General features: G+C 39.7%; 1 long non-coding RNA gene across 1 annotated transcript in view; it reads left to right on the forward strand.

Moving 5' to 3' along the window:
- Positions 1 to 12,138: 12,138 nt before the first annotated feature.
- The window catches only part of LOC138903609 (uncharacterized), a 1,270-nt gene continuing 1,139 nt past the window's right edge, over positions 12,139 to 12,269 (forward strand). The window contains exon 1 of the long non-coding RNA XR_011412933.1: positions 12,139 to 12,187. This is a non-coding gene — a long non-coding RNA (uncharacterized lncRNA). The remainder of the gene's footprint in view (positions 12,188 to 12,269) is intronic.

A 12,269-nucleotide genomic window follows, 5' to 3' on the forward strand; every position in this document is an offset into this window, starting at 1 on the left:
TACCTTGGAGACTTTCTATTTTATTGTACTGTCAACTCTTATTTGAACAGTATTGTATATTCGATCCTTGAGATCATGGAATGTATTCAGTTAGAGTTCCTGACTCAGTATTACCAGTCTTGGGAGATTGTTATATTTGTATCCGCTTTTGGTTTCGACACTTGTATTAAATTATATTATTAAAAATAATGACTTGAGATGTAATTGTAATCGGCTTACCTAGTCTTAGAGACTAAGTGCTATCACGATGCATGTGGTGGGATTTTAGGTCATGACACTGTTCCTCCATGAGGATCTGATTATAGCCCGAGTAGGCATCCAAGAAGCTTAGTAATTCGTGCTTGGCCGTTGCATAGATGAGTTGGTCGATATGGGGTAATGGAAATGAATCCTTGGGGAAAGCTTTGTTCAGGTCAGTGAAATCTACGCACATTCACCATTTGTCGTTCTTTTTTTTCACAATGACTACGTCGGTGATCCATTGGGGGTACTTTGACTCCCTGACAGATCCATTTTTCAACAATTTTCCACTTCTTCATGTACTGCATCATTAATTATGGAGTTAAACTTATGCCTAACCTGACTAGCTGGGAAGGGGGGGGGGTTGGAATGGATCGACGATTAATTTGTGTATGGAGATCTCTTTTGGGATACCTGGCATATCTGCATGGCTAAAAGCAAACAAGTCCACGTTAGTAGTTAAAAATTCATGAAACTTACCCAGTTCCTGAAGTTTGCAGCCGATGTAAGCTTTCTTGTTGTGGTCGTTGCTTTCTAACTGAACGGAGTCAAGGTCCTCTATGGTCGATCCTATAGTCTCGACCATATCGGGGTCTCTGATGACGTCCTCGTTGTCATCACACATTGACCTCGACCTTGTTGATTGTTATGCCTCTTTTTCTTTATCTTTTGTTTGTTGGGTCGTTGTGCACTCTAAGGTGATGCGGTAGCGTTCCTGGAATGTGCGTTGTTCCCCTCGTATACTGAATATTCCCCATGGAGTTGGAAATTTGATGTTTTGGTACAAGCTGGAGGGGATGGCCCTCATGGTGTGTATCCATGGTTACCCTATTATGGATGTTGTATCCATGTCCATGATGTGGAATGTGGTTTCCAGAGTGATGCCACCAGCTAGGACGGGGAGTGTGATCTCGCGGGATGTTCGCTTAACTGCATTGTTAAAACCTGTTAGTGTGATGCAGCACGACACTATCTTATCCTTGAGCTTCATTTTTGCAAGTACTCGAGGAAGGATAATGCATGTGTCACTCCCATCGTCTACCATAATTCGTCTCACATCAGTATCTAAAATTCGTAAAGTGATAACAAGACCATCATAGTGAGGCAAAGCCAACCCGTTGGTATCTGACTTATCGAAGAAGATACTTTCTTCGAGTTCGTCATAGCGTTCGTGAGTGATCAACCGTTTAAGCTTGTGGGTTGTGTTGAACTTCACACTATTGATTGAAGCATCGTCCCCGCCACCGATGATCATGTGGATGGTGCGGGCCGGCGAGGGTGGTTTCGGAGGCCCTTGATGTTGTTCACGTCCTCTAGCAAAGTTGGTCCTTCCCCATTTGCTTAGCAATTCTTTGAGGTGTCCCTGTTGTAGCATATTTACGACCTCCTGTCTTAGGGCGATGCAATCTTCAGTTTTGTGTCCTCGCTCTTGATGGAACTCATAGAGGGCTTCTGATTTTCTGGTATTCGGGTCTGACCTCATCGTTTGTGGCCACTTCACCTTTGGTCTGAGCTTCTCCAAGGCGTAGACTATTTCTGAAGGTGACACACAAAAATTGTGAGCGGATAATAAAGGGGGAATACCTATCTCTTTTCGGTGGGTCCCTGTTCTTGATCGGGGTGGGCGCTCTTCATGGCGGGATGAGAACGCAACGGTGGTTCTGACATATGGGAGATGCCATTCCCGGTTATGTCATTCCTGGATTCTACTTGTACCGAGGTCAGTCGATGGGTCAGCCCATTGAGGTCATCCTCGTCTGCCGGGACTTTGACACAATATGTGTTATGTATTTTGTCACAAGTCGTTAGGGGGTACTTCATAAGACGACTTAATAATTTTCTTATTGCCCTTGAGCCATTTCTGCTCTACCCATTTTGGAAAGCTGCGACAACCATCCCTTCAGATACATTCGGTAAGGTCATTCTTACTCAGTTGAATCGGTCGAGAAAGTCCCTCAACCCCTCTCCCGGCGACTGTTTGATAGTGAATATGTCGTTTACTCTTGCCTCTGCCTTCTTGGCCCCAACATGGGCCATTACGAACTTGTCGGCCATTTCTTCGAATGTTTCAATGAAACATGTGGGAAGATGTGAATACCATGTTAATGCTCCTCCAGTGAGGGTTTCGCTGAACGTTTTCAACAAAATGGAGGATACTTGTTCTTTGGCGAGGTCATTGCCTTTCATGCAGGTGACGTAGTGGGTCACATGGTCTTCGGGGTCGTACCATCATATATCTTCAGGTAGGGCGGCGTTTTGAAGGTATTTGGTATGGCATGTGGAGCGGCATCGTCACTGTACTACTGCTCAGCGAACCGACCGGCATCTCTCTTTGGCAAGACCTTAGAAGTGCCCGGTATTTTATCGACCCTTTCTTGGTGTTCTCTCATTTGGTCCCGAAGTACCTTGTTCTCATTTTCCCTTTCCTCCATCCTTTTCAGAATGGCCGCGAGCGCGTCGGCACCTGTGTTGTTAACAACATTGTGAGTAATACTTGTCGTTGCATGAGGAGGAGGAAGTTGATCATGTTGCTCGTCTGTTGGTGGTATAATGCAAGTCCTTGCGTTTTCTGTAGCCATGTCCCGAACGGGCTTATGGAGTACGCTGGTTAGCGTGTCGGTTAGCCAAGCCTCAAGGATCTTTTTTACTGTTGGTGGCGTTTCTTCCATCACGGATGTGGAGGCTCCCTTACCAAGAGATTTCGTGACGCTACAGTGAGGAGTGGTGACCCGCCTTGCATAGGGGAGGCGTTGGGCGTTGCGTCCTCGTCCACTGCTTCAGAACTCTCATTAATGATGCTCATGAGGTTGGTTGGGAGGTCGCTCATTATTCTCGCTCTTTCTTCACTATTACCTGCCATATTAGATCTGTGTATACAAAGAAAGGGGATCTTGTTCTTATTTTTTTATTTATGTTAGCAATCCGCGTTAGTTGTAGATCTAGAGGAAACTAAAGGTTTAACTAGGAAATACCCACATACGGCGCCAAATAGTTTGACCAAAAAATATAATTTTCGGTTAAACCTTAATATTTATGTAATGTTGGTTAAACCTAGTTAATAATAATATTCCTAAACGTGGATCTTGAAAATACGGATAATGTGGGGGTGATTCAGTGGGGGATTAATAATATCGCGCATTAAATATTCCAAAAGTATGGGCAGTAATGGAGGAGTAACTAGCAATAATAAATAGAAGGAATGATTCACCCAATAATGAATGAGTTAGATGATTGTTCCTCATGACAATGATACGTGACAGATAAATCCTAGAATGTTCGAACTATTCTCATATCTGATGGAAAAGCATAGAATAATATCAGCAAGAATCTTGATGAAAAGCTAATGTTTGTATCCTTGTTAGAGAGAGAGAGAGAGAGAGAGAGAGAGAGAGAGAGAGAGAGAGATTCTTCTGAAAATTGTTCTTATTAAGCGCATATCACCTCTTCTATTCCTTATCTTTTTTTCCTTTTTATCTGGGACCTACCCCCAATAAACCCTAATAGTACAAGTACTAAGAATATCCAACAGAATATTCTCTTTAATATCCTACCCTAATAAACTAGCCGTTACAGCTCTTTCTGCAATGTACAATATCAGCCATATGTTGCTTCTCGCCCATGGGCTTTGCCATCTCCTGGTCGACCTCGGCCGACTCTTCCCTTAATGATGTATTACCCTAAATATTCTAGGGCATATTTTGACCTATACATTAAGGCCAATTGTTGACGATCAATTATTTGAAGTATTTAATAGGTCAATTAATAAGTTAACGTATATTTATCCACAAGATCAATAGATTGATGATCAATCATTTGAGATATTTAATTATTTTATGTTTAATTATTCAGAAGATCAATATGTTGACTATCAATTATTCAATATATTAAATAGATTGATGTATAATTATCCACAAGATCAATAGATTGACGATCAATCATTTTAGTATTTAATTATTCTGTGTTTAATTATTCACAATGTCAATAGGTTGACGATCAATTATTTGAAGTATTAAATAGGTTGATGTTTAATGATAGTTGATGTTGATGTTAATATTATTATGTCCTTGTGTGTTTTACACCTTTAACTACCATCTAATTTCTTGGGATGTTTGAAACATCTAACGTAGATGTTTCAAACACCTCTCAAGATGTTTGATATCGATTTTCGTTAAATCTACAAGATCAATAGGTTGATGATCAATCATTTGAAGTATTCAATAGATTGATATTTACTTTTTCATAAGGTCAATAGGTTGATTATTAATTACTATTTACTTCATCAATTTAATAGGTCGATGTATAATTACGCACAAGATCAATAAGTGGGCGATCAATTATTCGAAGTATTAAATAGGTTGATGTTCGCAAGGTCAACAGGTTCATGATCAATTATTTTACGTATTCAATTATTCTATGTTTAATTATCCTCAAGATCAATAAGTTGACGATCAATTATTCAAAGTATTAAATAGGTTGATGAATAATTTCGTAAGATCAATATGTTGACGATCAATTATTTGAAGTATTCAATTATTCTATGTTTAATTATTCATAAGATCAATAGGTTGACGATAAATTATTTGAAGTATTCAATAGGTTGACGTATAATTATCCACAAGATCAATAGATTGACGATCAATCCTTTGAGTATTTAATTATTCCACGTTTAATTATTCACAAGATCATTATGTTGACGATCAATTATTTAAATTATTAAGTAGGTTGATGTTTAATGATAGTTTGATGTTGATGTTGATGCTATTATGTCCTTTTATTTTTTTCACCTTCAACTACCATCTAATTTCTTTAAATATTCTGATAGATGTTTGAAACATCTGCATTAGATGTTTCAAACATCATTGGGATGTTTCAAACATCTATCATGATGTTTGATATTGATTGTCATTAAATCTACAAGATCAATAGGTTGACGATCAACCATTTGAAGTGTTCAATAGGTTTATATTTACTTTTTCATAAGGTCAATAGGTTGATTATTTATTATTAGACCTATCTACTATATTTATTTAATATGTCGATGTATAATTATCCACAAGATTAATAAGTGGACGTTTAATTATTCTAAGTATTAAATAGGTTGATGTTTACAAGGTCAATAGGTTCACGATAAATTATTTAATGTATTCAATTTTCTATGTTTAATTATCCACAAGACCAATAAGTTGACGATCAATTATTCGAAGTATTAAATAGGTTGATGTATAATTTCGTAAGGTCAATATATTGATGATCAATTATTTGAAGTTTTCAATTATTCTATGTTTAATTATTCATAAAGTCAATAGGTTGATGATAAATTATTTGAAGTATTCAATAGGTTGACGTATAATTATCCACAAGATCAATAGATTGACGATCGATCCTTTGAGTATTTAATTATTCCACGTTTAATTATTCACAAGATCATTAGGTTGACGATCAATTATTTGAAGTATTAAGTAGGTTGATGTTTAATGGTAGTTTGATGTTGATATTGTGTAACGACCCGACCGGCGTTTTGAGTATTACAATCCCATTTCCCCATTTACTGCTCAATTTATGCTTTACAGTTGTTATGTGACTCGTCGGGGTGATTGGTTCGGGTCCGGTGAGGTTTTGGAATGAATTGGAATACTTAGTTCCAAGGTTTAAAACTTAGGTTAAAATAGTGAACGGATGTCGACTTATGTGTAAACGACCCCGGAATAGAGTTTTGATGATTCCAAAAGCTCCATATGGTGATTTTGGACTTAGGAGCGTGTCAGGAAAATAGAAATTTAAGTTTGAAAGTTTGACCGGGGAATTGACTTTTTGATATCGGGGTCGGAATCCGATTCTGAAAATTGAAATACCTCCATTATGTCAATTATGACTTATGTGCAAAATGTGAGGTCTATCGGATTGATTTGCTAGGTTTCGGCATCGAATGTAGAATGTTCCAACGCCGTTTTTTCGAGAATAAGTGGTATCACATTAAGAAAATAGCTCCAAATTCAGATTTGATTCAAGCATTAGATCCGGATTGAAATTTCTGAGCCATACCGAAAGGAATCGTCGAATTCGAACATTGTATGAGAGAGTAATGCCCATTTCCGCGTCGAGAATGATTTTCCGTCGCTGCCAGCGCCCAGGGTAGCGTGGGGCCCTAGCCCTTGCGCTGGGAATTTTTGGGACACTAGAAATGGCGCCATAGCAGCTCCCCACGCTACCTGTGGCATCGAAAACGTCAGAGGCTCTATAAACGGGTCTTTTGGCCATTTTTAACATAAAAATAGTTGGTGAGCTCGGGTTGGGCGATTTTCAAAGGCAAACTTCACAAATTGGACTGGGGTAAGTGATCTTAACTTGATTTGGTCCATCTGTACCGATCCGCAAGACTCTACTAAACCCGCTCATGACTCGTGAGACCTATGTAACCTAGGCTCTGATACCAACTTGTCATGACCCAAAATCCTAACCTGTCGTGATGGTGCCTATCTCAGTACTAGGCAAACCGATAACATCAATAACCCACGATTTCCTTTAAGTTTGAAAACATAATGTTTAATACAATACCAAAAATCTAGCAAATTATGATACAAGCATTCCCAAAACCTAGTGTCACTGAGTACATGAGCATCTATACATTACAAGACTAGAAAACACGGTCTATAATAGTCTAAGACCAAATACAGTAAACAAGAGATAGGGAAGGAGAGACAAGGTCTGCGAAACATGGCAGCTACCTTTGAATCTCCGAAAAATCAACTGTGCGAGAGAATCAACACCCACTGTATCTAGGATCACCTGGATCTGCACACGAAGTGTAGGGTGTAGTATGAGTACAACTAACTTAGTAAGTAACAATAATAAATAAAGAACTGAAAGTAGTGACGGGCTTCTCATCTAAGTCCAAATATAGTTCTTTCCAATAAAAGAGTAGGCATGCTCTCAAGTTCAACATTTAAGATTTCACTGAAATTTCATATCAAGTTTGACCGAAACAGAAAATAATGTTTTTTTGAAATTTCCAAAATAGTGATATATGACAACTGAAATGCAGCAAATCATGAAATCAATGCATCCTCTCAGAGTAACAGTCACCCAGTCCTCCCATTCACTCTTTCCTCACAGTCATTCTTTCCTCACAGTCACTCATCACTCGGCACTCGTACTTGGCACTCGCACTCAGTAGGTACCTGCGCTCACTGGGGGTGTGTACAGACTCCAGAGGGGCTTCTTCAGCCCAAGCATTATAACAAGCCAATCATGGCATAAATCAATAAAACATGATGCGTCGTGCAGCCCGATCCAATAAATATCCTCACAATTAGGCCCTTGGCCTCACTCAGTCATCAACCTCTCCAGTATCTAGGTCTCTCAGAAATCATGATGAGCAGCCCAACAACAATGATATGATGCATCAATTATGAACAAGAGAGACTGAGATGTAATATGCAAGTAAAACTGTGACTGAGTACAAAATAGTAATTTAACAGATAATTCAACATGTACACGACCTCTATGGGTCCCAAAAGTGTCAACACATGGTTTAAACTTGATTTATAGTTCAATTTCCCTAATATAGGAAAAATGTACGAGTAGCAACAATTTATTCAACAAAATATATCCATGGAATTGACCAAGTCATAATTCCTACGGTGCACGCCCACACGCCTGTCACCTAGCTTGTGCGTCACCTTAAAACTAATCACATATCACAGAATCTGGGGTTTCATACCCTAAGGACCAAATTTAGAACTGTTACTTACCTCAATCCGAGCAATTCTTTATTCCAATAAGCCTTTTCCTTGCGATTCGGCCTCCAAACACCTCGAATCTTAGTCAAAATAATTCGATACAATCAACACGAGGTGTAGGAATCAATTCCATATGAAAATGCTAAATTTCACAAATAAATTCAAAATTAAATCAAAAATCAACAGTGGAGCCCACATCTCGAAACCCAATAAAATTTACAAAAATATAAATGCCCGTTCAACCACGAGTCCAGCCATACAAAATTTTCTAAATTCCGACTCAGATTCGGCCTTCAAACCCTCAAATCAATTTTTGGAAAATTTCTATTCTAATCCCCCAATCATGAAATAAGTGCTGGAAATAATGTTAGATTCAGGTACTGTATTTGGTGTTAGACTATTATAGACCGTAGTTTCTAGGCTTGTAATGTATAGATGCTCATTTACTTAGTGACACCAGGTTTTGGGAATGTTTGTATCAGAATTTGCTAGATTTTTGGTATTGTATTAAACATTATGTTTTCAAACTTAAAGGAAATCGTGGGTTATTGATGTTGTCGGCTTGCCTAGTACTGAGATAGGCGTAATCACCACAGGTTAGGATTTTGAGTCGTGATAAGTTGGTATCAGAGCCTAGGTTACATAGGTCTCTCGAGTCATGAGCGGGTTTAGTAGAGTCTTGCGGATCGGTACGGAGACATCTGTACTTATCTTCGAGAGGCTGCCGAACCCTTAGAAAAATTTCACTTTCTTGTATTCTATCATGCAAACTTGTTTATTCCGAAAAACTAAATTTCTGATTATTCTATTCTCTCACAGATGGAGAGAACACATACTACCGGATCAGACGGTCAACAACTAGTGCCACCAGTTAGGGCCGCGAGAGGCCAGGGCCGTGGTAGAGTCTGGGGCCGAGGTAGAGGTCGAGGTGTCACTCGTACAACAGTTGGAGCAGCACCTGTAGGACCACCAGCTGCTCCAACTTAGGAGAAATTTCAAATATAGTTGAGCCAGTAGTACCTGCTCAGGCACCAGCTGTGCCCATTGAGATTCCAGGCCTACAAGAGGCTTTGGCTTAGATGTTGACAGTTTGCACTGGCGTTGATCAGGTGGTTTCGGCTCAGGCCGCACCTGCCACTTCTCAGGCTGAGGGAGGTACTCATACCCCTGTTGCCCGTACTCCAGAGCAGGTAGTACATGGACTTCAGATACCGGGGGCACTACCAACCCAGCAGGCTGCAGCTGTTCAGGCCCCGGTAGTCCCTGTTATGGAAGATGATGAGTAGAGGAGACTTGAGAGATTTGGGAGGCTTCGACCTCCATCATTTAGAGGTGCTGAGTCATAGGATGCTCAGGGTTTCCTGGATAAGTGCCAGTGGATGCTCCGGACAGCAGGTATTCTGGAGACCAATGCCTTCAGATGGTGGGAGGCTTATGAGAGGCGCATGCCAGTTGGTGCAGCACCACTTACATGGAAGGAATTCTCCATTCTCTTTTTGGAGAAGTTAGTGTCGCAGTCTCGCAGAGAGGAGTTGCGCAGACAGTTTGAGCAGCAACGTTAGGATGGCATGTCTATGACGTAGTACGAGATGAGATTTTCTGAGTTAGCTCGTCAAGCAGTTTGGTTGGTTCCCACTGATAGAGAGAGTATTAGGAGGTTCATTAATGGCCTCACATATCAATTGTGGTTACTTATGACTCGGGAGAAGGTATTATGTGCTACGTTTGATGAGGTAGTTGACATTGCTCGGCAGATAGAGATGCTCCGTAGCCAAGAGCATGGAGAGATGGAGGCTAAGAGGCCTCGTGGACCAGGTGATTTCAGCGGTGTTCCTTCAGGGGGTCAGTTTTACTACGGTAGGGGTTGTCCTTACATACACGCTCAGACGGGTCGTCCAGTTCACTGTGGTGCATCATCCAGCCATGGTTCATACAGTTCTCATCAGGATCAGCCATCTCTCGGTGCCCTTCTAGCCCAGAGTTTTTCCCATGCCCCTTCAGTTCTGGGTTCATTTGCACCGGGTGCTTCTAGCAGTTATTCTAATTCTCGGGTTCGATTCAGTCAACACCACCACCAGTACCGGGGAGCTGCTTTGAGTGCGGTGAATTTGGGTATATGTGGAGACAGTGTCCTTGTCGCCCGGGAGGTCCAGTGCAGCAGAGGAGTTAGACTACGACTTCAACACCATCTACTTCACCACTCGCCCAGCCAACTCGGGGTGGGGGTCCGGCAGCTAGGGGTCTCCCAAGAGGAGGAGGCCGATCAGGTGGAAGTCAGGCCCGATTCTATGCTTTTCCTGCCAGACCAGATGCTGGTACTTCAGATTCAGTGATCCCAGGTATTATCTCAGTGTGCCACAGGGAGGCATCTATATTATTTGACACTGGTTCTACTTATTCGTATGTATCATCATTCTTTACTCATTATCTAGATATGCCTCGTGAGTTCTTAGTTTTACCTGTTCATGTATCTATGCCGGTGGGTAATACTATTATTGTGGACCGTGTGTATCGGTCATGTGTGGTAACTATTGGGGGACTGGAGACTAGAGTTGATCTCTTATTGCTTAGTATGGTTGATTTTAATGTAATTCTAGGTATGGATTGGTTGTCTCCATGTCATGCTATTCTGGATTGTCACACAAAAACTGTGACGTTGGCAATGCTGGGGTTGCCAAAGGTCGAATGGAGAGGGTCTCTAGATTATGTTCCCAACTGAGTAATTTCTGAATTAAAGGCCCAACTTATGGTGGGGAAGGGGTGTTTGTCATATTTGGCCTTTGTGAAAGATGTTGATGCAGATACTCCTACAATTGATTCAGTACCGGTAGTGCGAGAATTTTCGGATTTATTTCCAGCAGACCTGCCGGGTATGCCACCCGACAGGGATATTGATTTCGGTATTGACTTGGTGTCGGGCACACAACCCATTTCTATTCCTCTGTATCGTATGGCACCAACTGAACTAAAAGAATTAAAACCTTGAAAAGGGGTTTATTAGGCCTAGTGTGTCACCTTGGGGGTGCACCGGTTCTGTTTGTGAAAAAGAAAGATAGTACTTGCTACATCCCGTAAGTTTAACAACTTTGATACCGTTAGATACATTTTGATATGGTATTTATTTTGAGTGGAACATTTATTGTAGAAAAAAAGAGTTTGAAAAACATAATTTTATATAGTTATTAATATTACTACATCCGAATATGCTTTAAATTATACACATAATATAAGAAAGTTTATGAGATTTTTTTATTGTAAAGATAGAAATTATTTTTTTCACAAGAAAAGAAGGTTATCTTTTTTTACCATTTTAAGAATTAAGCGTACGAAAATTTGTACTATTTATATGAGATTAGGAAATTTAGAAGTTGAGAAGATATATGTATTTTTACATGGATGTTTTAAATAATAATGTATGTATTGGTTTTATATGGTACCACATAACCATGATAGTAGGGTACATAAAGTGTGTTAAAAGTAAGTAGTATTTTAAGTAATTTGAGATAATTCTTAATTATGTGGATAATGGGTTAATTATTAATTTTTTTAATGAAACATTAGCTAATTAATTACCATTGTTGGATAAGCTTAACCCTCCCTTAACGTGGCGGCCCCTCCAATTTCAAATTGATGACTCTTAATGCTTTTGGTAAGGTGGCATTTAGAGAAATGTTTGGCTAATTAATCACCTTAAGTAATGGCCCACTCACTATGATACAATCACCCCCTAATTTATTAAGGAGATATGTTTAAGCTAACGGGTGGAAATTCTTATTCTTAAGGGGAAAGGTGTGGAAAATAGGAAAATGATTCCCTGGAATGTTTCTAAGAGTCCATACGCTTATATGTGTAAAAAGACAGTTGTAGATACCTTTCTCCATTGTCAGATGAGACTCACATCTCTTCTCAGTAAATGGTTCGTCATCAAATCAATTGAGCTTCTTTGGAATCTCCAGGCATTTAACATATTTCACGTCAAAATCAAAATGCTCCTTGAATTTTGAACGCATGAAAAGAGAAAAGATGTTGATTTAGCCTTCTATACATCGCAAATTCCTGTAAATGGTAGGCAACTTAGTAACATGATATTTCTGCTTCAACAAGAATTCGAGCAAGAATATCATACGGATTTTTCCTACTTCGATCCGTCGTTACGTATTTTTCGCAAAAGACGTGGGTTAGAGAGATTGTTAAGAGAATCAGCTCAGGTATGTTAAGGCTATCCCTTCTTTTTTTTTTTTTTGGCATGATTGTTACACCCTATATTTTCGTACATAAAAATGCATCGTA

The sequence above is a fragment of the Nicotiana tomentosiformis genome, chromosome 12 (genome assembly GCF_000390325.3).
Source record: "Nicotiana tomentosiformis chromosome 12, ASM39032v3, whole genome shotgun sequence".
Taxonomy (NCBI): Eukaryota; Viridiplantae; Streptophyta; class Magnoliopsida; order Solanales; family Solanaceae; genus Nicotiana; species Nicotiana tomentosiformis.